Source organism: Penaeus monodon, unplaced genomic scaffold, assembly GCF_015228065.2.
Source record: "Penaeus monodon isolate SGIC_2016 unplaced genomic scaffold, NSTDA_Pmon_1 PmonScaffold_3085, whole genome shotgun sequence".
NCBI lineage: Eukaryota > Metazoa > Arthropoda > Malacostraca > Decapoda > Penaeidae > Penaeus > Penaeus monodon.
The window spans coordinates 1,421-7,500 of NW_023657774.1; the positions used below are offsets into that span (position 1 = coordinate 1,421).

A 6,080-nucleotide genomic window follows, 5' to 3' on the forward strand; every position below is an offset into this window, starting at 1 on the left:
CCATTATCCGCCCCATGCAGGTGTTGAAAAGTGTTGGTGAAAGGGCCCAAGCCTTGTCTCACCCCTGAATTAACGGGGAAGAAGTTCCACGACCCCCCCCACACTTTACGCATTTTTAGTACCAAAAAAGGCTTGCTATTAGGCCAATAATCTCCCATGGGAATTCCCCTGAGCTCAGGATTCCAAGTGATTCCGATGCAAAAAATCAACGCCTTTTTGGGGTCTTTTAGGTTGAAAGCAACCCCGACCAGCTTGGAAATCGCCATCCTAACCCCATTGGGGTAAAAAGTTTCCCCTGTGGGTGGGTCCGGCACGGTATTGTGACATCGCTTCATCAAGCAAAACTGTTGGGGTTTCTCCGGGTACAACTGCTAAAAATACTCAGGGCCATTTTTCAAAAATTTCCTAACATGACTGGGGGGATCCTCCATCTGCATATGTGCGAGGAGGGCTGGAGTTCAGCTTTCTAGGGCTTGTAGGCAGGGCGAAGGTCGTTACCAGAAATGACCTTCATTCTCCTCAGAAGATCCTGATAACTGTTCCATGTCCCTTCTCAGAGGGGACCCTACGCACCAGGGGGGGGACGCAAGACTTGATACCATTCAGCTGAGCCATGTGACCACTTAAAGGCCTCAATATCCCCAGGGGATGGAATTCTGCCTTCCCTTGGGCGTACCCAAATGGACCCCGGGGCTGCTTAAAGTGTTACACCTTGAAGAGCCCCCACAGAGCAACGGGTCGTCAATTTGTCAATTCTGTGAATGGGGTCAGAGACTGCCAGGGGAAAACCCACATGCACACTCCTCCCTTAGTCTGTCGCAAAAACCCCTTAGGGTGGCCCGGGAGGGGGGGGAGTTTTTGAAGTGGACCCGCGGGTTACCAAAACCCAGCCTATGGTCGGCCCGAATTTGGCACTCTAGTAAACCTTGCATTCGGAGGATCCTCCATCACGTGCTAACAAGAATGGGGTCGTCTCCCCTTTGGGCCCCTGTACCCCTTTGCTTTACCCTGCCAGCTGTGGGTGGAGCACTGTACCAGGGGCCAGAGATCCTCATTTCTGGGGCCAAACAAATCCTGGGGAAGGAGGCTATTCTCGGCTGGGATCAGCCCTGAGCCCTGGGGGCTGACGACATCTCTAGCCTCTCGTTTACTGCCAGATACCTTAAAGAAAACGCCCAGAACGTGAATATTCGCCAGAGGGAAATTTTCGCCACGATGCGAGTTTGGCATAGAACGCCCTTTTACATAAGTTTACATACTTTGGGAGGAACGTAAAGCAAAAAAGACTGAAGGGCCAAACCATGCTTCCCTCTCATTGCCATAAAAACTCTCAAAGGTTCCCTCAACTACCAAGGGGTGAAGTTTGGTGAGATGGGTATGGCTACACCTGGAGGTGGGGAAACCCTTTCTGTGGTCCAACCGTAGTAGGTGACCCCCCATAAATGATCGTGCACTACCAATCTTCTCACCTCTGGGAGGGCAGCCACTCAACCCCGTCGTTCAATTTCCCCAGATAGCAAGGTAACCCCTACCGCCACAAGGTCCGGATGTTCCCAAGCCCTTCCTGGAAAGCTTTCCTGAGGTTTAAACCCCGGGGGGTTCTTTGGATGCCGCCCCCTCTGCCCCCCCCCCGCGACCTGCCCCAAATAATGGGGGTCGGGGGCTGTGGGTGCCCATCTGCCTGGGGGTTCCCGAGGGTTTGCCCCCAAGCTTTATGAGGGGTTGGGGCCTGCCAGGGGGCGGGGGGGGGAATAACCTCATTCCAATCCCGCAACCCGAATTTTCCCTCCCAGCGGGGCCCCAGCCTGCCTTGCTTGCTGGGTAGGAGGGACAGCACCCCACATATCCCTCTAGTTGTTCATTGCCGGGGGGTTTTTTGGGGGAGGGGGACTGGGAAGGCCCACCCCCCCTGAGCCCCCCCATTACTCAAGGGGGGCTAGGGGGCAGGATTGGGATGGGGAAAAGCGGTCACTGCCGGTGGGCCTAGTCTGTACCTCTGGGGGGTCCCCGTTTCCCAAAATCCCCCACAGTTTAGCCTGGACCGCAAAGGGGCCCATTTTCCCATGGGTGGGCCCCAAAGGGGCCCCTCAGAAGTCTTGAAAGGGGAGGGGTGCCTGGCAGGGGGGACTTATGCAAAAGCTGCCCCTTTTTTGCACTGGGGTGCCAAAGGTGGAAGCTGCAAAGGGGGAAAAGGGATGCAAGCACTTAAAACTATCTTTTGGGTACCCCACCATCGCTTTTAAACACCCTTGGCGTGAAGCACCCCCCCCTCATTTCTAAATTTTATCATTTTTGTTATCACCCTTTTCATTTACCAAAATTTTTCTAATTTTTATTTTTATTTTTAAATCCATTATTTTTTTTCTTTTTCTTATTCTTTTATTATTAGTAGTTGTAGCAGACGCATTTTTGTAGTTATTATCATTTTATTACCACTATTATTTTATTATTTTCATTACATTATCATTTTATTATTTATTATTATTATCTTATTATTATTATTATTATTATTTTTATTATCATTTTTAATTTTTATTTTTATCATCATTATCATTATTGTTTTTAATCATTATCTTACCATTATATTCCCATTTTTCTTTAATTTTTATTAACGTCATTATTTTTGTTAAATCGTATTGTTCTGTTGATAACAATATAATAATATAATAATAATAAAATAAAAATAAAATAATAATAATAATAATAATATTATCAATGTCATCATTTGTGGTATTATTATTATTATTATTAATCATTATCATTATTATTATTTTTTATTATATTATTTATTTTATTATTTTATTATTTTTATTATATTATTTTATTATTATTACATTATCAAATCATTCATCGTTTCATCACCGCCACATGGGCATTATAATTATGATTTTAATAAATAATTATTTCCTCATTATCGCTTAATTTTTATTTTTATTTTACGTATTTTATCTTATCTTTGCTACATTTTATATTATATCTTAACATTGTTATTGCGATAAAAAAGATGATATTTCTTTACAAAACCCTTTCGTCATAATGTACCTTTACTTTTTTTTAGAAAATATGATTATTGTAAGATATCTTTAAAAAATAACCATGATCAATATTCATTATATGATAATAATCATAATCACAAAAAACACATTATAATATAATCTTATTACAACAACAGCCAGCACACACACACACAATCACCCCCCACACACACCAACACATTATCAATATAATCATTATTACCACACACACACACACACCAAAAACACACGCAACACACCACACACACCCCCACACAGCACGCACGCACCAGACCATCATACTACATAATACACAAAACACCCACACACACACATATATATATATATATATAATATATATAATTATTATTATATATATATATATATATATTATATACATATTATATTATATATATAAAATTTATATTATATATATATTATATAATATATATATAAGTCAAAGTCAATATAAAAACTTTTCAGCCTATATTTTTCTTTTTTTTTTAACTGAGTGGTGCTATGGCTGAATTGGTTTTTTTTGTCTAAAACTTTAAACCTTAAATGGTAGAACTGATGGGTTCGGGAAAATCAATACACTATCATCTTATTTTATTTGTTTTTTTATTCATTATTTTTTTATCATTATTATTATCATATTTTTTTTTTTTTTTTTTGGGGGGGGTTCAGGGTTAAATCCAGCTAAATGAACGTAAGATTTATAAGTGTATGTCAAATACCCATCCCCATAATACGCTGGCCAAAAAACACTTTTGAAGTGTTTGGGTTCGCTCCCACACCAAAAGGTGAACATCCCTTAGATCACACGCTTTTCTTAGTTTATTGGAAAGTCCAAAACCATTAGTTGGTTTCGTCATTCGTCCAATCGCTTTCATAATTGCCTTTTAATTTTGACTACAAAATACTTCTACCCCCACAGGCAGATTTTGCTAAAAAACTTCAAAAGTCAGTAGATTTTATTTTGTTGTCCTTTCTTCTTGCTTTTCATCTATTTTTCCCTTCAGGTAGGGTAAATTTCTTTTTTTGTTGTATTGTAAAAAAAGAAAATTGTATCACAGGAGCACTTCTGTAAATTTATGTTTTCTACCCCTCCCAATTTTAGGTAAATATGAAATGTCCGAAACCGGTGCCTTTAAATGCAAGGGCAAATTTTTTAAAAATTTTTTGTTCAAGTATCTATCAGTAACTGAAAAAAAGCGAACCGGCCTTTACCATTTTTTACGTTTAAAATCAAAGTTTAATCATTTTCGATGACAGGCAAAAATGTGCATAATTTTTTCTTTGTTTAGGGGGATAGGAATCTACGGATATAATTCATTTTTTTTCTTTACTATTTTAGAAAGCACAAAGCAATAGATGCTTTTAGGGCCCGGGAAGGTATCCACAACTTACTTTTTGGAGTTGGACGATTTTTAGTCTCTTTTCAAAGTCTCCACTGCTTTGGAAATAGGCGAGTCCAAGACATGTACTATACGCAGGCTAAAACAATTGCAATGATTTTCAGTACGTTAATAAATTTCGTGTCATCCGACTTATTTACTATTGTTTTCACCCCCTTTAAAAAATAACAGAGCTGCTAAACATTTTAAAGTCATTTAAATTCATTCTCAGCTGTGCAATGGGTGATATACGTAAATTATCTGAAAATTTTATTTAGACATACATAAGCTGGACGATATAAAAATATTGGTTTAAAGTTTAAAATTCTGACATTCCTTATATCCACATTAAATTTAAGACTTCCACATAAAAATAATTGACTAAGAACAGGGAATAAAATAAAAGTCTCATGTACAACAAAGAACTTTATATATAAAAATTTCAATGTTTAAGCCACTCTACAATGCAATTGCCCATCCTGTAACGCACCAATTATTTATTTTTGGCAATGATTCAAATCCATCTCCATGGAAATTATAAATTCTACTGTCTTACCTTACAAAAGGGGGAAAAATTTGGGCCGCATGTCACGTGCTTTCCAGATTTTGAAAAAGAGAACAAAAGAAGTACACAGGATTTCAGAGACAAGCGTTTCTGGAAGAGAGAGACAACGGGGTGCTTGGACAACCTCTGATGTTTTGGTTCTATTGTATTTTGCTTATTTTTCTTTGTTGATTTTTGTTGTCATTTTTGTGGGGGCGGGTAAGGTTCATAGCATATATTGGATGTCTGAGTTATATTAAGGCCTTTTAGCTATTGAACAATTATTTTTCATCCATTCAATAGAATTAAAGTGTAATCTGATATTTAAATGCAATTTGAATATTCCTAAAAAAGCATTTCACGAACAATAGAGCCAACTGTCTCCCGGAACTAGAGAAGTGCTTTCGGTTTAATATTTGCTATGAAATAATGCAATGACTCCATACACGAAATGTTTTACAAGTAAAAAAATCAGCTTTCTGGAAAATTATATCCTTTAGATCTGTTTCTAGTTAACATTGGGACCCTGATCTGATAAAAGTAAAGTGAATTTCTCTTTCATTTCTGCAACTGTACCCCAAAAAATCTTTTTATTAGTAAAGGGAAATAAGGTGAAACATCATGCGAATAAATGCTTTACATGGTTGTATAGAATGCAGAGGAGTCCTTCACATTGCTTTATAACAAGCATATTGGTGTAAAGTCCAGTAAATGCTATTATGGTCTGCTCAGGAATATAAAACTAAATACAGTCAACCATAAGTATATAAACTTCAGGCAACATTCACTCAGTTTACAATAAATGCACCTTTTACAATGGTGTGTACATACAAACTGAAATTTTGCACATAAACCGCTGGGATTTAACCCAATTTTTCATTACAGAGGGACGTAATAATAAAATATATTAAGTACTGTCTCTTACGAACTTTTTTAACATTATAAATTAGAATTAGTATCACTTCTGTCTTATAGAATCTCATGTTACTATATACAGCAGTTGTACTTGAAATATCCTGCATCTTCTACTTATTATATATCCCTAAAATTTAATCACATCAATGAGAAATGACATGAGAATGACTCATGTTCTACTTAGATGACACCACTGCTCTCGAAATGTTT

At 38.0% G+C, this 6,080-nt stretch overlaps 1 pseudogene; it reads right to left on the minus strand.

Annotated features, from left to right (window-relative positions):
• Positions 1-2,128: 2,128 nt before the first annotated feature.
• LOC119570543 overlaps positions 2,129-6,080 on the minus strand; it is an 8,573-nt pseudogene continuing 4,621 nt past the window's right edge.